Source organism: Symphalangus syndactylus, chromosome 9 (assembly GCF_028878055.3).
Source record: "Symphalangus syndactylus isolate Jambi chromosome 9, NHGRI_mSymSyn1-v2.1_pri, whole genome shotgun sequence".
Taxonomy (NCBI): domain Eukaryota; kingdom Metazoa; phylum Chordata; class Mammalia; order Primates; family Hylobatidae; genus Symphalangus; species Symphalangus syndactylus.
Window position 1 is genome coordinate 43,590,637 of NC_072431.2, and position 21,493 is coordinate 43,612,129.

Genomic DNA, 21,493 nt, shown 5'->3' on the forward strand with positions numbered 1-21,493 from the left:
ATCAGTTCAGTGTTATCTCCATCGACCTGGATGACTCCCTGCTCAGTCCCATAGAGACGACAGAGCTGAGCTGAAAGACACTAGTGCTCAAGACCACCAAGTCAGCGGTAGACCGAGAGTTGCCTAAATTCTTGACTTTAATCTTATTTTAAATTAACTCACTGTTCATAGGCCAACAAGTATTTGTTGACTAGTTAGTATGGAAGGGATACTACCCTAATTATTATACAATCAAAGATAAATAAGAGGCTATTTTTCTCTTCAAGAAGTGTGCAGGTTAATTTTTCAGATTAACTCATTACAAGACTGGCAAACACTTATACAATTCATGGCTTCTCTGACATAATTATGGGTATGTAGTATATACACACACAAAATCAATGAGAAAATGAGGCCACATAAAACATTGTTCATTTTTCTTTTCTTTTTTCCCTAACTTCATTGGATTTTGTTTTCTTTTGTTTTTTTGCTTGTTACCTTGTTCTCTCTGCACAGTGGGCAAGCAGTTTCTAGACTAGCTTTAGAAATGCCTATATGCTGGTGGGCAAACAATAAATAGAACCAAATAATAAAAAATAATATTGTCTTTTTTTCAGTTTATTCTTGTTCAATCATAAATAGGAAGTGTGATCTGGTGAAAATTTTTCTTAGGTTGGTAATAACATAAATACTTGCAGGAAGGTATTTGGTACTTTCTGCTACTGCTTTGAATTTAAGCCTAGGGTAGAAATTTAGCCATTTAGTGATAGAGAAGTTTCTTTTTCTTAACCAAGTTTATGAGCTTGAAATTATTAATGCTTTTTGTTTTCTTTCTTTCTTTCTTTTTCTTTCTTTTCTTTCTTTTCCTTCCTTCCTTCCTTTCTTTTCCTTCCTTCCTTCCTTTTCCTGCCTTCCTCCTTTCCTTTCCTTTCCTTTCCTTTCCTTTCCTTTCCTTTCCTTTCCTTTCCTTTCCTTTCCTTTCCTTTCCTTCTCTTTCTTTTTCTTTCTTTTCTTTCTTTCTTTTTTTTTTTTTTGACAGGGTCTTACTCTGTCACCCAGGCTGGAATGCAGTGGTGTGACCATAGCCCACTGCAGCCTCCACCTCCCAGGCTCAAGCAATCCTTCCCCCCTCACCCTCATGAATAGCTGGGACTACAGGTATGTGCCACCCATGCTTGGCTAATTTTTTGGAGATGACGTCTCACAGTATTGCCCAGGCTGGTCTCCAACTCTTGGGCTTAAGCAATCCTCCTGCCTTGGCCTCCCAAAGTGCTGAGATTACAGGCATGAGCCACTGTGCTCAGCCTGTTTTTTCTATAATTTTAAACTTCATTCACGCCACAAATATTTAAGTAGTTTGGCATGATGCTAGACCAGGCACTGGAGATATAGCAGCACATTGAATCCACAGAGTTCCTACTTTCAAGAGGCTCCTCTTTGAAGTTTTGCTAAATATCTGTCTAGTGAAGGTAAATAGTACAGCCTAGGAGAAACAAAATGCCAGACACTCCATTAGAAAACCAGAAAATCTGGTCCTGGCCTGGTGGGTGGCAGTCTTGCGAACTCTTGTAAAAGTGCCTGAGATCATGAGCTGATGAAAGCCTGTATAGTCTTATGTGTGAGTGTAATCACCAAGGATTACCACATTCCTGCCAGACAACAGTTACAACACGGATGTCTCATGGTAATGAGGAGAGCTGGAGCGCTGCTGCAATGGGGTGTACACACATGAAAGCTGAGCCAAACAGAGAAAGGCGATCTAATTACCAGAGAAGTCTGATTCTGTTTAGGGAGTCGTGTGTTGGGGGAATGGAAGAAGTGGCCGTTTCCTCCTTTCTTCTCTTCCACTTGTTCTCTATCCCTCTTCACTCAAGATGCTCTGATTCTTCGCTGAGAACCATTTGGAGATGTACATATTAGCTGGAATAAAGCTACTTGGGGTTAGCCTAGGACAGCAGACTGGTTTCATGGAAGACATTTTTTCTATGAATGGAGTAGTGGGGAGGAAGAGGGATGGTTTCAGGATGAAACTGTTTACATCAGATCACCAGGCATTAGTTAGATTCTCATAAGGAGTGTGCAACCTAGATTCCCCACATGTGCAGTTCACAATAGGGTTCGCTCCACTGAGAATCTAATGCCGCCACTGATCTGATGTAATAGGAGGCAGAGCTCAGGCCTAATGCTCACTTGCCAGCCACTTACCTCGTGCTGTGCGGCTGGGTTCCTAATAGGCCATGGACCAGTACCCGTCCACAGCCTGGGGGTTGGGGACCCCTGGCCTAGTGAGTTGTCATGAAACTCATTTCTCACTCAGGAATTGATTTGACTCTGTGGAACCACCACAGACCTGTTAACTGGGTGAAGGCTGATGGGACTTGAAAAAAATGAAGGACAATTAGAAAAATAGGGGGAAAGTGTGATGGATCCATTGGATGTCTATATTGAGCTACTAGCTGCTCTAAAAGGCTTATAGAAAGGCCTCCTGTGTAACTGGTAACATCAGTTAACCAGAAAGGCTGTGTTTATTTCCTTCCTAAAGTGGTTAATCAAAGATTTCAGTGGGCCTTGCATAGGGAAAGAAATCAGGATAGAAAAGGGAGAGAGCAGGAAAAAAGAAGAGAGAGAGAAAGGAGTGGCTGGGTTTGGTAATCTCTCACTCCTGTAATCTCAGCACTTTGAGAGACTGAGGTGGGCAGATCACTTGAGGTCAGGAGTTCGAGACCAGCCTGGCCAACATGGCAAAACCCCATCTCCACCAAAAATTAGCCAGGCGTGGTGGCATATGCCTGTAATCCCAGATACTCAGGAGGCTGAGGCAGGAGAGTCACTTGAACCTGGGAGGTAGAGATTGCAGTGAGTGGAGATTCTGCCACTGCACTCCAGTCTGGTTGAGAGAGTGAGACTCCGTCTCAAAAAAATAAAATAAAAAAAAAAAAAGAGAAAGCAGTGAGTGATATGGGTTGCTTATGAGTGAGGAGTGCATGTGTGTCTGTATTGTGGAATCTGATCTTCTCTGAAGTCACACCTCATATCTGGTGAGAAGTTGACTTAAGGGGGTATTCTATTTTAGTCTGTAGCCTTCCTGTTTGGTGTCTGGATTTCTTCTAAGTCACCACCAGTGGAAGAATGAGTATTGGGATATTAGTCTTTCATGTTCTCTCTTTTCAGGCTTCCTGTGGAGCCCTTTGTAATATTTATTTCAAAGTTACTTATTATTATTTTTTTGACAAGGTCTTGCTCTGTTGCCCAGGCTGGAGTGCAGTGGCGTGAACATGGCTCACTGTAGCCTCAAGCTCCTGGGCTGAAGCAGTCCTCCCATCTCAGCCTCCTGAGTAGCTGGTACTACAGGTGTGCACCACCATGCCTGGCTAATTTTTAAATTTTTTGTAGAGATGGGGTCTCCCCATGTTGCCCAGGCTGGTCTCCAACTCCTGGGCTCAAGCAATCCTCCTATCTTGGCCTTCCAGCGTGCTGGGATTACAGGCATAAGCCACCGTGCCTGGCCCTAAATTGCTATTTTGATGAGTCAAAATGGTCAAATCTCAGCAACTGCATAGGATTCAACCTAATAATTCAACCCTGGTAATCATCACTTCTGTTCTTATAGCTGCTCCTTAAATATTGAGTTTACAACATTAGCTACCATTTATTAGCATCCACTGAGTGCCGTGTACTTCATACGTGGCAGCTCTGCAAGGGAGTCATGATGCCTGTTTTGCCGGAAAAGATTACATGGGCCAGGGCTGAGATCCATCTCGGAACCCTTTGATTCAAGCATGGAACCTTCTTTATGCTACTGTAGCCCACTTACTGCCTTTGTTGCCTCAAGTTTTCTCCTTGATTCCCTTACTTTATATTTCTGGCAGGAGTAAATGAATCTTTGGCTGGACAGATGAAAGGGATTTTGATGGACCACCAAACCACTTCACTTGAGGGTTTCGAGGTTACAGAGTGTAGGCAGATTATCTTTAGAAGTGTAGTCTGGTACTTAATTACACTGTGTAATTAAGTAAACCACAGCGGGCCCTTTTGTCTTAGCCAAATTGTACTTTAAATTCTGGAGGAGAAAGGTGCTCTAATATTTCGGCCAAAACATTAGGAAAACCCATCTTTACTGTATTTCCACTTTGGCCTGGTCGTCTTTCTAGGCTGTAAGGCAGACCTGAATCTTTTCCTTAAAACATCTTGGAGATTTTGTTTTTTCTCATGCCCTGCCCTCCTTCCCCAGCTTTTTTTTCTTCATTCTCTAGAAGTCTAACATATTTGATTCCTACTCTGTCTCTAGATATACACCTGGAGAGAACAGTGTTTCTGTCGCAGAATTCCTTCTCAGGATTTCTTGGGAAATATATATGTTTTTCCAAATCCCTAGAAAAATCACTTATGAGGTAAATGGGAAAAAGTGTTATAATTCTCCTGTGAGAATTGCATGAGTCAACACAATGACAGTAGAAAGAATTCACTGATGTCAAGTTGGAAGCAAGAACAGGAAAAGCTGACTTGCAGAGTTGAAGGATAAGATCCACCTTTTTTGGAGCCAGTGCAGGATAGGAGCATGTGGGAGAGAATGGGTCATGATTTCTTCTCGCTGTTGCCATGTTAAAAATGTGTCTTTGTGGCCCAATCTGCTACTATCATCGATGTGTCATCCTTGCAAATAAAATAAGTTTATATGCATAGCATACGCTATACATATCCTACGCTTGGTATTGCAAGAAATAAGTTTTAGAAGTAAACTGAGTCTTTAAATTGGTGACTTCAGCATACAAGTCTGTGTAGTACTGCTAATTTGCTTGTAGATCTGAATGTAGGTTATTGCAGTGGTCAACAAAGTCTCTTTCTAAAGGGCCAGATAGTAAATATTTTAGGTTTTGCAAGCCGTACGGACTCTGTTACAACTATCAGTTCTACCATTTCAATGTGAAAGCAGTCGTAGACTATACTTAAAATGAACAAGTGTGCCTGTTCCAGTAAAACTTTTATTTACAAATCCAGACTGTGGGCTGGATTTTGCCCGCTACTGGCGTAACATCCAATAATGTTCACTAGCATTTTCTTTGTAAATACTACTAAGTGTGATAGTTCCCATTTAACAATGTTTTTGGATATCTAAATAATTAGTAAAGAATGGAAGTATTTTAAGAACAATATATTCTGGAGACTTTCCTGGAAATTCCCATTTCTCATGGTCATTCACATTTTCTTATGTATAATTTGGGAATAGTATAACCTCTCAATTTCATTGTTAGGATTAGGTCAGACAATGCGAGTAATATGGTTAACACAGTTATAGAACTAAGAGCTCACTAAATGATAGCTGCTATAATTAGTAACTAGATGGGCAGTATTTACCCCATTTCATGGAAAAGGAAACTGAAACTCAGAGGTTAAATGATTTGCAGAGGTCACATTTAATAGTTTGGAAAACTGAGTTTGGCTGCTTCCTAAGTCCATGTTCTTGCTACCATATCCTGCTTTTTGAAGTAGTTCTGGTTAATGGCAATTCCACAGCAAGATACACGTTGGTTGATTTGGTTTATGGGCTGGGTGAACAGACAGGGAGAGTATGGAATGGCTCTTGAAAGGGTAAGGATTTGCAACGTTTAGAAGCCACAGTTTCTAGAAGCCAAGGATATGGTTGTAACTAAAGAGCTGAGAAAACTTGTCTTGATTTTTTTTCTTTTCCCTGTTGCTTAGCTGCTGTGTGGACTGCCAAGAGCTTGTTTGATTTTAAGTGCTTTTTATGCTTGCCTGTTACTCAGGTCCCATCATATTGCAACAACTTTTAAGAAACTGTGCATGTTCTTTTAAACTGGATTAAAGAAAACTGTACTGTAATGTTAAATGCCCAAAATTAGAGTTAGAAAATTTGATTGGATTTTCCTTCTCCTTCTTCATAGTCATCCTCCAACCCCCTGCACAGGAATGTGCCTTTGACCCTTTAGGGTCAGACTTTTACACAGCTTGATTAGCTGCCAAGAATTGAAACTCCATTGCAAAATAAGTTGGCTAAATGTTTGGAAAAAAACTCAGCTCAATGAATGGTTTTTGAAAATCTGCTAGAGAGTTTACTATATAGATATTTATTTCATGGCACTGACTTTTTTTTTTTTTTTTTTTTTTTTTAGACAGATTCTCCCTCTGTTGCCCAGGCTGGAGTGCAGTGGCGCTGATCTTGGCTCACTGCAGCCTCCACCTTCTGGTTCAAGCGATTCTCGTGCCTCAGACTCCCGAGTAGCTGGGATTACAGGTGCCTGCCACCACACCAGGCTAATTTTGTATTTTTGGTAGAGACAGGGTTTCACCATGTCGGCCAGGCTGGTCTTGAACTCCAGACCTCAGGTGGTCCACCCGCCTTGGCCTCCCAAAGTGCTGGGATTACAGGCATGAGCCACTGTGCCTGAACAATAGCACTGATTTTAATTAGTGTGTATATCTTTTTGGGGAGTTGGTTTTTGTATTTTCAGTCCCTCTTGGGATTTTGAACACAACAGTTTTTAGCTACCTTTCAGGTGTGCCGAGCTTGCCTATTGATATGAAGGGTATTTGTGGGGAAATGGTGCCAAGTAGAACATTTGAAGAGTTAAGTATCCAGTTCAACACGTTATTTCCCATTTTACCAACGTTGTCTTTCTTATAGTACACCACAGTTTTGATTTCAGTCCATGGTTTATTTGAGAGCCCAATGAATTTTGAAACAAATGTTAAATTATATTTAACTTGGAGATTTAATTTTTATCTAGTTAACTCTTGAGCACCAAGCATATGCTAAGTATCATGAAAGAGGGCTAAATACTGAAGAATAATATGTGATCTTTACCTAGTTTTGAACTAGTTTCGAGAAACCCAGTGTATGGCAGAGAATTAAGTGCTAGGTTGTTTGTTATACAGAATATAAATACCAGGGGAATTAGAAAGATCTGGGAAATATAAGAATCTTTAGAGAAGACTGGACAGAGGCAGGAGAACCCAGACACTGTCTTGAAGGATGAGAAGGAATTCCATGCAGTGAAGATGATGGGGCTGGGATGTTGGATGGCAAATTAGAAGCACCTTTATAATGAGAAAAAAAAAAAAAAGAGTCTTTGATTTTTAAAAAGAGAATCAGAAAAATATGTACCAGTGTTTATTTTCTGGCTTATCTAAACCTCTTCCTACCAATACAGTAACTCTCACTTAAAGACATGGTTGACCCTAGGCAGGACAGCTGAACACTGGCCTCCTCTTAAAATGCAGTTAGTCTTTGGCAGAGGGGAAAGCAGCTTTAGTGTGAACCTGCCAGATTTCCCTGGCCCCAGCATCTTGGAAAATACCAGTATTTCAACAGTTTGTTCTGAAACTCAAGGGTTTGCGGGTGCTGCTCAGCTGATGAGTTTGTTTTTAAGGATGCCCACTTTAGAAATGCATTTTTGCTCTTTCACTTTGCTAAGTGATTGCAGAAAAAGACAAATTTCTGGTTGACCTCCCTATGGAAGATAGTTTTACGTATCTTATTCTTACTGTGCCTGTTACATGTCTAGATTTTCTTTTCAAGTAGATTGTGAGCCTCAATTTAAGCTGAAGTGAGGAACGGTTTGATAGTATCTGTAAAACATTTCCCTCGAATTCCAAGGTGGATGGGAAGATTTTTCCCCATAATTATTACAGAATGCTGCATTTGGGGCTTGTTTTCTGCTTAGATTTATTTACGTGAAGATTTTCTTGGCAAAATGTTCCTTGAGGTTAAAAAAAGGTGCTGTTTTCTGAAGGCAGTAAGTTCTTCAGTGTTTTGTGTTACTTAACTATTTGAATGGGAAAGTTTGGTTCTAATAAAAATTTCCTCTTCCTTTGGCAAATGTTGATGTTTTTCAAGTCTTCCTAAAGGAAAATGGGGCCTGGGTGGGTTTTTTTTATTAGTTATCTAGAGCTCCCCTCCTCTTCCCTTCCGCTTTGTACTCCTTCCCCACCATTGTTTTATGAGCCTTTGAACCAGATCTGTCTATGCCAGAGATTGTTGCTTGAAAATAGACCAAAATCAGATATATTTGAGTGGATATACAAGAAATTGGTTACTCTGGTATACTGGATGCCTCTAGGAGGGGCCAGGGATCTTGGAACGGGAGAAAGACTTTTCTATAGTTTGTACTGCTCAAATTTTTTTTTTTTATTTTTTTTTTTTGAGACGGAGTTTCGTTCTTGTCCAGGCTGGAGTGCAATGGCATGGTCTCGGCTCACCGTAACCTCCGCCTCCCAGGTTCAAGCGATTCTCCTGCTTCAGCCTCCCCACTAGCCGGGATTACAGGAATACGCCACCACGCCCGGCTAATTTTGTATTTTTAGTATAGACGGGGTTTCACTATATTGGCCAGACTGGTCTCACACTCCTGACCTCGTGATCCGCCTCCCTCAAATGCACACAATAGTTAGTACATGCAGGGTCAAAATTTTTGTTTGATTTTGTGTGTGGCAAGGGAAAGAGAGGAAAGGGCTAGAGTACATAGTGTATAGGCTTTAAAAGAACTTGATTTTTGGAATGTGCTGACTGCAGATCTTACTGGTTTTTGTGTTCAGAAAAATATTTAAAGACCAGTATAGATCCATAACCTGCACACTCTTCCTATCAGTGTTTTCAAACTTTTCTGTATTTGCCGCACTTGTAGATCAGCTTTGTTTTGTGGTCCTAATTGAAAGGCGTGCCAAATGTGCCAAATGTGCACTTCCTTTAGCCACCACATTCACAACTGCAGGATTTTCTTCTGCTTAACTGGTTTTCTTTCTTCTTTCCCTCTGCAGCCTGGAGCATTGGTAAGCATCACACTGCCAAAGTGAGAGCTGCTGGAGAACTCATAATCCCAGGAACGGCTCTTCTACTCCCCGAGTACCCCAGTGACCAGAGTGAGAGAAGCTCTGAACGAGGGCACGTGGCTTGAAGGACTGTGGGCAGATGTGACCAGGAGCCTGCGTTAAGGTAGCTGAGTCAGCTTTACCCAGGAGCTCTCAGAACAGCATTGCCAGAATCAGCAGTGCAGCCACTTCAACAAATCATTTCTTTTAATACTCTTTGGCAGAGATCAAATCTACAGGGTAAATTCTTTGCCACAAATGATTATTTTGTTTTTTTATATGAATCCAACATAAGAAAATTAGGACCAGCCTAATAGTTCTTAGTTCTGGCGTTGCCTTCGTAGTAGGCTTTGTTGGGTGGATCTGCACAGCTATTCTTTAAATTTGGCCAAGTTTTTCAAGTAAATACTGCCAATGTTCCCCTGCCTATAAAATGCCCCTGCCATCCTTTTCACCGTACAGGGCCACTACATTTAAGTTTTTCTTTTGTTTTTTTTTTTGAGACGGAGTCTCTTTCTGTCACCTATGCTGGAGTGCAGTGGTGTGATCTCGGTTCACTGCAACCTCCACTTCCCAGGTTCATGCAATTTTCCTGCCTCAGCCTCTCAAGTAGCTGGGACTACAGGTGTGTGCCACCACACTCGGCTAATTTTTTTGGTATTAGTAGAGACAGGGTTTCACCATATTGGCCAGGCTGGTCTCGAACACCTGACCTCGTGATCCACCTGCCTTGGCCTCCCAACATGTTGGGATCATGGGCATGAGCCACTGTGCCCGGCCCTAATTTTTTCTTTTAAAATAGACCTTATTTTTTTATAGCAGTTTTAGGTTCACAGCAAAATTGAGCAGAAAATAGAAAGAGTTCTCATCTATCTCCCCAACACCTACCCTACTCTCAATATCCCACACCAGAGTAGTACATTTACTACAATCAATGAACCTACATTGACGTATCATTATCACCCAAAGGCAATAGTTTACATTAGGCTCAATCTTGGTGTTGTGTATTCTGTGGGCTTGGACAAATGAGTAATGACATGCATCTACCATTATAATATTATAGAGAGTAGTTTCAGTGCCCTAAAGATCTCCGTGCTCTACCTATTCATTTCCCATCCCGTCAAGCCTTTGGCAATCACTGAGCTTTTTGCTGTATCATACATTTACCTTTTCTAGAACTACATTTTAATAATACATTTCCCATGGAGTGCTTTGAAAGCATAAAGAAGCCTTGAGCCAGGCATGGTGGCTCATGCCTCTAGTCCCAGTGCTTTGGGAGGCCAAAGTAGGAGGATCGGTTGTGCCCAGGAGTTTGAGACCAGCCTGGAAAACATAGTGAGACCCCGTTTCTACAAAAAAGAAAAAAAAAATTAGCCAGGCGTGTTTTCAGCTTCATGTATTCCCAGCTACTTGAGAGGCTGAGGCACATGGATTACTTGAACCTGGGAAGCTGAGGCTTCAGTGAGCCATGATTGCACCACTGCAGCCCAGACTGGGCAATAGAACAAGATCTTGTATCAAAAAAAAAAAAAAAAAAAAAAAAAAAAAAGAAAAACAAAGTCTCGATATCCAGGATGAAATGCTATTAAGAGTATGATAAGTTCTGGGGGTAATATGAACACCTACTTGGAATAGAGGCAGTAAGATGTTTTGTGAGGGGAAGCCTGAAGTGCAAAATGTTGATGTGTGTTTCTTTCTGAATTTAACGTTTGAGTTGCTCAGATATGGTTTGAACCATGTATGTGGAGACAGAAGCAAGGAATTGAGGATTAAATTCTGCCAGGGTTGGTCTATGCAGCCTCCTTAGATTTAACACTTCTGAGGAAAGTCTCTGATATGGCTGTTAGGTGCATTCTTTTTAAAGGAAAGTCCAGTGTATTATTATAAAACAGCCTTATTATTATTATTATTACTATTTTGAGGCAGGGTCTCACTCTGTGGCCTAGGCTGGAGAGCAGTGATGCAATCATGGCACGCTGCAGCCTCAAACTCCTGGGCTCAAGGGATCCTCCTGCCTCAGCCTCCCAAGTAGCTAGGACTATAGATGTACACAACCACACCTGGCTATTTTTTTTTTGTCGTTCGTTTGTTTTTTTTTTTTTAGAGACAGAGTCTCACTATGTTGCCAAGGCTGGTGTTGAACTGCTGGCCTCAAGTGATCCTTCTGCCTTAGCCCCCCATAGCTTTATATTTTATGTAAAAGTTAATTTTGATTATTTCATTTCAGGTAATACAAAACAGTATAAAGTATAGCCATATATAAAGATAAAAGTTCTTCTCTCTTTCACCTTTGGCTAAAATCTTGGAATACAAACTTTCCCATTTACAAACCTTTTCTTATACAGATACTTTTATATACAAACAAATATGCAATTAATTATGTTAAAAATTGGTGGAACATGACCATACATTCTATTTTACAACTTGTTTTTTGGCTTGACTTGGTATACTGTGTATATTTTTCCTTTTAAGCAGAATTTAATCTCAGGGTGAGTAATCCCTGCCTAGTGTCCCTTATATGGCTGTAATGTAATAATTACCAGTCCTCAAGTGAGAGGTTAGTCCATAATTTAAAGGGGGTAGGTGGGAGACCTTTCACATTAGGGACATAACCAAGGCCATGACTGTTGACATTGGGCTTTTGGTCACTAAGGATGTATGTTTTTATTTTCCAAGGCAGACGATGCACGGCTTGGGGCTGCTGCCAAGGTGTCAGTTTTGTGAAATTTTTATTTTTTGGAGGCTGTTAATATATTAGCATAGTTGTTAGTTCTGGCTACCATCCTTTGAGCATTTTGAGACACTTTTATGCCCATTTAGGGTGGCGTGAGGTTGAATTAGTTTTAAGAGGAAGTAATGAATAACAGAAATGGAATTAGGAGACAGACTTTATTTTGTGTATATATTTATTTGAGGGAGAAGGAGATGATGGCTGTCGTTAATTGCTACCCCTGTGATTCTTAATTATGAAACAGGGTTAAAATTGTTCAGCTCGATAGTTTCCTAATGTGGTTAACAGTGAGAGTCACCAGAGAAGTTTTCTGGTATCTGGTATTGGCAATGAATATTTGTATTTTTCTTATTTTATAAAGTATTTATAAAGGTAATATAATTAATGTATACAAGATTAAAAAGGCACAAAATTGTGTAGAGTGAAAACTAAGTCTCCCTTCTCTGTCTCCCAGGTACCCAGTGGCCCTTCTAGAAACAGCCACTGTATTACCATTTTCTTGTGTATTCTTTGAGCGATTTCAGAGTATATATAGTATACAGGCATATAACCTATAGATATTACAATTTTTCTTTTACACACATGGTAACAGTATCCACGGTTTTATACCTTTTCTTATTGAAATAATATTTCTTGGAAGTTCTTCTGTAGTAGCACTGCATTCTTTTTATTTATTTATTTTTTTGAGACGGAGTCTTGCTCTGTTGCCCAGCCTGGAGTGCAGTGGTGCCGTCTCGGCTCACTTCAAGCTCTGCCTCCCAGGTTCACGACATTCTCCTCCCTCAGCCTCCCGAGTAGCTGGGACTACCTACAGGTGCCCACCACCACGCCCGGCTAATTTTTTGTATTTTCAGTAGAGATGGGGTTTCACCGTGTTAGCCAGGATGGTCTCGATCTCCTGACCTCAGGTGGTCCACCCGCCTCGGCCTCCTGAAGTGCTTTGATTACAGGCGTGAGCCACCGCGCCCGGCGCATTCATTTTTAGTAGATACCTGGTATTCCATTGCAGAGATGTGCTGTCATTTACTTAACAATATTGATGGGTATATAGATCATTTCCAGTTTTTATTATCGTGAACAAAGCTATAGGGAATAACTTTGAATATACACCATTTCAAACGTGTGAGTGTATCTATAGGATCCATTTCTAGTAGAATTGCTGGGTCAAAGGTTACACACATTATAATTTTGGTAGAAATTTATTGCCAAGTTGCTCTGTTTATAGACCTTGGCAAATTTTAGATTTAACAACAATGGGTGAGAACAGTTTTCTCATGCCCTTGCCTGTCAAGTATGACTCCCAAGTGATTATTTTATTTATTTGCCAAAGCAATAGGTAAAAAATGGCAGTTTAATGTGCTTTAATTTGCATTTTTCTTAGTTTGATTGAGATTGAGCATCTTTTCATAAGTTTAAAAGCCACTTTTATTTCTAGTTATCTTCTTTCTGTGCTTATGTTCGTTGCCTATTTTGCTGTTTGGTTATGATTTTTATTGTCAAAATATGACATCAAAATTATTGGTCCCCCCGTTTTATCCTTGTGATATATACTATATATTTTTCTCAGTTGGCCATTTGTATAGAAATAATTATTACTTGGTTATGCAGGTTATTACAAATTTTATGTAGTTAAAATCGCCAATTTATTCAAGCAACAATTATTTATTGAATGCCTCTTGTGTATGAGAACTTGTTCTAGGCAACAGGCTATACAGTAATGTAAAAAACAGACCCCAATTCTTGCTCCACAGCGGAAGTTACATTCTTACTTACATTGGAGGAAATGATCAACATCATAGTATCGTAGTTAAAAGACCTTTCATTTTTAGATTTAAAAACCTGCTATCTCCTGGTTCATTCTAATGTCATGTGGGGTTTTTTTAGATTTAAGTCTTTGATCCATCTGAAATGTTAGGTATGAATTCAAATGAATTTTTCTCTAGATGCTGTATTAATTAGGGTTAGGTTGAATTGCTGTAACCAAGGGACTGAAACATGCTATGGTTCAAAGAACACAAAAGTTTATTTTTTCTTCACTTTAACAGTCCCCGTGTAAGCAAAACAGGTCAGCAGAACCTCCCACATCCACTGATCATTCAGAGGCTTGAGTCCCTTCTGTCCTGTGGCTCTAGTAATTGTTGCTGTGATTATCTGCATGGTCACATCTGAGTTGCTGCTGTATCTGGGTCCTCTCCATGGGAAGGGCAAAGAAGAAAGTCCAGGGCTAGTGATTAGAAACTGCAGACATCACTACAGATGAAAACTATAGTGATGAGAACTTCGTTATGTGGGTACATCTAGCCGCAATGCAGACTGAAAAGTGAAGTCTGTGTTGGCCGCCTTGTACCCAAGAAGAAGGAAAGAAGGGATTTTAGTGGAAAATTAGCAGTCTGCATATTAGCTAGTCATTCCAATTTTACTGAACAGTCCCAACTTTTCTCCTTTGGTCTCTTTTATTTATTTTATTTTATTTTATTTTATTTTATTTTATTTTATTTTATTTTATTTTATTTTTTTCACATAAGACCAAATACTTTTAATATTATTTATAACTGATTTATAAAGCTTTGAAAAAACTCACAATAGCACATTGTTTACTTTAATGCTTTACGGTACTATCATTTTAAAATCACAATCAGCACTTAAGTTATAGTCAATCCAGCAAACGAGACAAAAAAATATACAAGAGTTAAGAACTGACTGATACATCCTTTATCTTTTTTTAACTAATGCATAAGTGCAGAATAAGATACTCTAGTTTAAATATCTTGTTTACAATGTACATTTTTGTTCTAGTTACGCAACAGTAAATCCCATGCTTCACATAGAAAAGCAATCCACAACATTAATTTGTGTATCTGCTTTGTAATAAATGTAATTTCTTTCCTTTTTTGGACACTTGGATCTAAATGATGTAAAGCAAAACAGCATCAATATATATGTGAGGTTGCACTAAAACATATTTTTATATGATTAAAACTGAACAGCTTTTATGTACAGCTCTGATTCTATTTTATTTTATTTTATTTTTTTTTTGAGACGGAGTCTCGCTCTGTCGCCCAGGCTGGAGTGCAGTGGCGCAATCTCGGCTCACTGCAAGCTCCGCCTCTCGGGTTCACGCCATTCTCCTGCCTCAGCCTCTCCGAGTAGCTGGGACTACAGGCGCCCGCCACCACGCCCGGCTAATTTTTTTTGCATTTTTAGTAGAGAAGGGGTTTCACTGTGGTCTCGATCTCCTGACCTCGTGATCTGCCCGCCTCGGCCTCCCAAAGTGCTGGGATTACAAGCGTGAGCCACCGCACCCAGCCTGGTTTCTTTTATAGTATAAATTCCCATATAGATTTTGGTCTATTTCTGGGATAACCGTTTAGTTTCATTAATCTGTCTGCCTATTCATGCAGCAGAATCGCATTGTTTTAACTTCTGAGGCTTAGTTTTTTTTTCTTTCTCATGGGATAAGTCTCCCCATTTTAAGTCCATTTCACAGAATTTTAATACTTGTGTGTGTGTGTGTGTGTGTGTGTGTGTGTGTGTGTGTGTTTTAAAAATAGGAACTTTAAAAGAATCATACCCAGTTACCACCCTCTCCCCCCATGAAGAAAACCTATTATTTTTGGGATTTTGTTAAATGTATAGACTTCATTAGTGAAGGTTCACTCTTTATGATGTTAATTTTTCTTATTTGACAATAGTGTTGCACAGTTCCTTTGAAAAACACTGATCTGAAGCCTAGACGTTCTATATCCTTTGTCCCATGACATTTACTGAAGTACGTGGGAGGAAGGACCGCTCTATATGATGTGTTAATTTTATTTTAATACATGATTTCTGATTATGACCAGGAAACATACTTATTTTGCTTTTCTATTAAAAATAAACTTGGAACTTGTAAAAACAATTTCTTCAGTTTGAAGATAAGGAAGAGTTGATATTTCAGAAGTTTCTTGCATAAACTTATTTGTAATGCACAAACCTGGGCTAATTGTTTGCGTATGTATGATGCACAGTGCTTGTTACTTGCCTAGTGTATGTGTATGTCTGTATATATTTGTAACAACATGTATTCAGCTTTTGTCCTTTCCTTTTTACCTTTTTTAATGTAAAATAAAACACAAAAAGAAGCATGCATAGTTTAGTTAATTACAAGGTGAATTTTTTTTGTGATCACCATGCAGGCCAAGAAATAGTATATTATGTAGTATATACACTATAGTAATTGCCTCCTTGCCCTTTTTTTATGGGTCCATCAACCAGGTGTTCATATCTACAGATTGGTCTCGTATTATCTCTTTATGTTTTGTAAGGCTCTTAAACCTGGGGTTTCCCCCTCCAGCCCTTTCTTTCCCTTACAGTTTCTCTGTTGAAGAACCTGGCCATTTGACCTCCAGCTTCTTTCTTGCTAGATTTTGGTGATTGCATCCACATGGTTCAATTCAATTTGTTTTTCTTTTAGTGGCATATGTTATATTAACACCACAATCTGGGCACCAGAGATGCTCACTGCTACTGAGTGGGTCCTTATTTCTAGGTCTGTTTAGTGGACAGAACCAGGAATTAAATATTTATAAAATACTTCATGAGTTCATTCTGATACTTGTGATTCAAATTCAGTTTATAAGGTTTTAACTTAACCTTTTCTGTATAACATCTTTATCTCCTTTATTTGACACAAAATTCTAGTCCTCAAACACAACAGGGGATGATAGAATACTTCATTGATACTCGTTTGCTTTCTTCCACATTATACACACAGTATTCTCAGTAGTGCCACAATACTAACACTATACTGCTAGTTATGAAAACTGAAAACAATTTCTTTTTTGTATTCTATTTCCATTCTCCTTTTTGTTGTTGTTGTTGTTGTTGTTGTTGTTGGAGGGTGTTTTAGTTGTTGAAAATTGGGCAGATTTAACACTGATTAGCTCTTAGATGATATTTGAAGGAGGAATAATTTTAACTTTGTTGGGTGAGATGTTGGGTTTTAGTTATGTTTAGAAAAAGTCCTTATCTGTCAGAGAATTTGTGGGTGAAATGATATGACATCTGTGATTCTCATTAAAATACCTCAGAAAGAAAATGGGAATGGAGGAAATAAGGCTGCTTATTTTTGAAACTGGGGGTAGAATGTTGCTTATTTTTGAAACTAGAAGATTTTAAAAGAAGACATATTACGCTTTCTGTTTCTATGTAACTTGAACTATCTGTAATAAAAATTTAAATATTAATTTTATAAACAGTGAAAAGAACATATGGGGAGGAGTGTAATAAGGAAGTAATAGACAGGGAGTGGGGAAATGACTAAAGAATGGGTGATTTCATTCTCAACCTGGTGGTCCAGCCTGGTGGCCTACGGTGGTTCTTGAGTCTAAGAAAACGAGTAACATCTTGAGTGAGAAGAGAAGGCTGAGCTGTGGGGCCTAAACCAAGATTTAAGGCATGAGTGACAGAAGGGGAAGCTTCTATGCAAGGAAACTGAGAAGGATCAAAGCATTAAAAGTAAAGATACCTGAGAGTGCAGCCCACAAATCCCAGCTAGGGAGGAAGCCAAGGGAAGAAGGTGGTCACAACACCACATCCTACGTAATCAGTGAGTGAGACCTCCTTGTCATTCTCGGCATCACCCGATTTGCTGGGGGGTGGGGGATTCCTAGGCCTCGTCACAGATCAAAATCTCTGGGGGGTGAGGCTTGGGAATCCATATTTTGAGAAAGCTCCCTTGTGAACCTGAAGGATAAGGTAAAACTAAAACGAGGTAGAACCTTAACAAGGGGTATTTCACTGGATTGACTAGGGCAGAACACTGTGGACTGAAGACTGGATGGGGGACATGGAGGAAGCCTGTGTAATTGCTGTCCGAGAAAGTGTTCGGTGAAAAGATGAAGAGGGTGGATATTGGAGACCTTGGGGCTGAGGAGGTGGTGGTAGTTGAAATTGTTGCTTATGATGATGTAAGAGAGATTGCCTATAAATGGGAAGGATGTGGGTGGTTTTCAGTGCAGGATAACTGAGTAGTTTGGCTACACATTTGCTTAGGCCCCCCACTGCCAGAGAGATTATTTTTTGGAAAGAGAGATTTTTGATGGTTCAGGGAAAGCTTGGAAATGTTCATCATGGATTAGATGTTTCTTTCACTTGTTAGCATTTTGAATTACATATTAAGGGAGGAGAGGCCTCAAAGCCTTCTCAGTGCCTTTCCTTCTCAAGTTCTTATTGGGCCTTTCTGGCCCATCCTTGAGAAAGAACGAAAGAATGGGGCCTGGCACACTGGATACAGGGACCCCTCCCTGCCACCTGTCCCCCATCATGTTCTTACAGTTTTCTCTTTCTCTATTTCCTTGCCTCATGTTAAATGGCAGTCTTGTATATGTAGAACCTCCTTAAGGGATTGCCTGGTACATAGTGGTGTTTTTCAGTTGTTATACTTCTGGACTGTTGGAAGGATTCCCACGTTTCTACAATGATTTCATAATCACAGTGTTTGAAGGTTGTGGACAAGGACTAAGGTGAGAATACTATTCTCCTCTTTTCCACTGCCTTGGGGTCTTTGTTTTGCTTTATTTTTAGTTTTAATTTTACATATTTTTTAGAGATAGGGTCTCACTCTGTCACCTAGTCTGGAGTACAGTGGCATGATCATAGCTCACTGTAACCTTGAACTCCTGGGCTCAAGTAATCCTGTCGCCCCAGCCTCCAGAGCAGCTGGGACTACAGGCCCACACCAACACGCTTGGCCAATTTTCTTTATTTTTTGTAGAGATGGGGTCTCACTGTGTTGCCCATGCTGGTCTTGAGCTCCTGGGCTCAAGTGATCCTCCTGCCTCAGCCTCCCAAACTGCTGGGATTACAAGCATGAACCACTGTGTCTGACTGCATTTTATTTTTAATAACAGATCAAATTCATAATTTTCTGCTCTATTGGCTTTCTACCTTTATGTTCTTGGGCGCGTCACCTATTTTTAAGATTTCATTCTTTCTCCCTACTTCATAGAGTGCATTTATTTTTACTTTTAACATTGTTTTCTTATTTAGGTCAGTGAGTGTTTCTGGTCGGGTGGGTGGTTTTTTGGTTACATCCGTCCTCCAGTCTCTCTCCACCTGGTATCCATCCAGAACCTCTCCCTGCCTCCTCTCCCTGTCCCCTCCTTGTTTTCTGTTGTGGTTACTTGGATGCTAACCCATTCAACTTGTGCACTGACCCTGGTACATGGCTCGTTTTCTTTCTCATGATCATATTTATACTTTTGATGGATATATTTAAATGAACAGCTGTGTGTTTGTTGAGTCATACCACAATTATCTGATTCTGCTTTAGCTGCTTGACTGGCAAAAGCATATTTCAAGCTAAATTGTGAGAGAATTCCATTAATCACATTCTATTCGGGGGAGGGGAGAGGAGATAGACCACTAAGAGAATTCTTTTCCAAGATTAATGTAAATTAGTGATTCCATTATTTAGAGTAGGTTGATCTGGTTGCTATTTAATGTGTCACTTGGAGAAACTTTACAAAGTTTAAATAACTGTAAAAATAACTATAAAAGGTTTAATGATAACAGCCGTGTAGGCAAAATTCCTTGGAATAAATTGATGTGCAGATAAAGTTAGTTGCTGCTGCTGGTCTATTTAAATAGATAAGGGGGTCTTTCAAGAGTTCCTTTTTGTAAAGACCAGGGTTCTTGCCTCACATTGCTGTAATTCATTGGCTAAGTATTTTGTTTTAAGCCTCCTGAAAAGATAACATCTAATTCAGAAATGTTACAACTTTCTTCTTATTTTTTTTTTTAAATGTATTATTGACTGTAACCTCTGGTCAAGTCTTTTGCTTCCATCGGCTGGATCTATTTTTCTCCTGACACTTCCTTGGGGTTCTCTCTGAAGGTTATTCATAGGCATGGAAGCATGGCTTTCCAAATAGCGTCAATAAATGTTAGAAGCCTTCAGGGGAGATAATATGTCAATTTCTGACTTGTAGGAGATGTATATTCAAGAGACAGACGCTGTCTCAGAGGTCACTAGGGATGGCTCTGGGCCTATCAGCTGGTGTCTGCAACTAGAGATCCAAGCAATCCCTTCCAACTGGGATATTGTCCACCAGGGAGTTGTCTGGTACACCCAAGGTCTGCCAGCCGTCTTTTTGTTTGGCTGCCTCTCTTGGATGATACCCTTGAAAACTGGAATCCAAGTTACAAATGATATCTTTTAATTTATCTCAAATATCTGCTTGCTACTATATTAAACCGGGGACATACAAACCCACCCCTGCCCCCCATTTCCTTGCTAGGCTATATCAAACTTAAACTTCACCTTCCTCTCTCCACACCAAAGTGTAGCCAAGGCTAAGATGTTAAAATGAATATGTTTTAATTTATATTGTGCGCCTGGTAGGTGCCAAGCATGGGCATGTAGCCATGAGCCAGGCAGAGTTCTTACTGTCATGTTGCTTACATTTTGGTGTGTGGAAGAGGGAGAAACACAATAAAAAATTTATTTATTTTATTTTAAACTAGTAAGTAAGTGACAAATCTCACCTAGTTGTTAAGTGCTATGAAGAAGATATGGTGGGATAATATAGTTTATGGGGGTGGGTGAGAAGGTCTGAGACAGGAATGGGCTTGGAGTGTGGGAGTGAGACGGAAGGCTTTGGTTAGGCCAGTGTATAAAGGGTGGTGTTTCTCACTACCACAGAAAAGTGCTCCAGTGTCTCTCAGTAACAACAGAGAGAGGAAGAGAGAGAGAGAGAAATGTACCTCTCTGGCCTTGACATTCCTTTCATCTTATACCCACCCCCCCAAATTATTATAGATTAATCACATTAGCCTGAGAATTGGGACAGCTGTGTCAGATGAGCAGTGCTTCTAACACCGTTTGTAAGTCATGGGAGGGAAAGAAAGGTCTGCACTGTTAGGTTAGAGGGGAACCTTCAGGTCAGGCACAGCTAGAAATGAGACAGAGGACTGAGACACTGTCTACCTGAGGACTTTGGGAAGAAGTGGGATTTGAAATGAACTTCAGAGTTACATATCTAGAAGAGCTTTATGGGAAGGAATAATGGGGCTTTTCCTACCAATAGGTAAAAAAAAAAAATGGTTCCAGTCACAGTTTGCAAACAAGGGACAGGGAGTGAGCTGTGAGCTGTGTTGGAGAATGTAGCAAAATAGCAGGGAGATGATGGAGTCCTAGCAGTTGAAACAAAGCAGGTGGACCATGGCTATTTGAAACAAAGGAATGAAGTGGAAAATGAGGGACAGTCTCCATATAGTCAAGCCTGGTGAAATAAAACCTAGTTTTGAGGTACGAGTAAGGCACGCAGCAAGTGATCAAAACACTGGATTCTCAGAAATTTAGCGTAGGTGTTCTGTGTATATCTGGAAGGGGTGTAACAAAGTCAATTTCATTCTGGGTACAGTTAAAATAAATTTACTGGGGAGCCTTTGATTCTTACATAGTAGCCTAAGCTAGACCTTTCACTGTCTTTCACATTAAGCCTTATCTTTTTTTCATCTTTTTTCATTTTACAGATCATATTGTTTGCTTCCCTTCCTTCCCAAACCATATCTCGGGTCCATCTGTTACAGCTGGAATGTTTATAGTGTAACTCAGTCAAAACCCATTCTTTCCTGAAATAATCCATAATTATTTCCTCTAACTACAGGATAAACCGATCCAGGGCCTGGTTTTCAGTTCTATAGGACTTGTCCAAGAAGCTATTTGTATTCATCTATCATGAAAGATCAAATTACATGCTAATATTCTGAAAGTAACACCCCGCCAGAAACCCTCCAGCAGCAGTGAAGTCTATATAAAACCAAGCCTTGGCAATTTGCACATTGCCAGTTCCGACAGAGTGTGGTGTTAAAAATATTTAACAGGTCATTTTTGAACCGTAGAAAAGACCCTGACTTAACTTACATGGTATGATAGCTTCGGTTTAACCTTTCTTTGCAGCTATTACTGACAGC

General features: G+C 39.9%; 1 protein-coding gene across 3 annotated transcripts in view; it reads left to right on the forward strand.

The window, feature by feature from the left end:
- The window catches only part of ACVR1 (activin A receptor type 1), a 107,077-nt gene that overhangs the window by 12,549 nt on the left and 73,035 nt on the right, over positions 1-21,493 (forward strand). Inside the window, exons 1-2 of one of the 3 annotated variants that reach the window (XM_063646018.1) lie at positions 6,091-6,232; positions 8,755-8,929. The gene's annotated coding sequence lies outside the window, so the exon portion shown is untranslated. Of the gene's footprint in view, positions 1-6,090; positions 6,233-8,754; positions 9,046-21,493 lie in introns of those variants that run through there. The other 2 variants (XM_055292062.2, XM_055292063.2) reach the window with 2 other exon arrangements.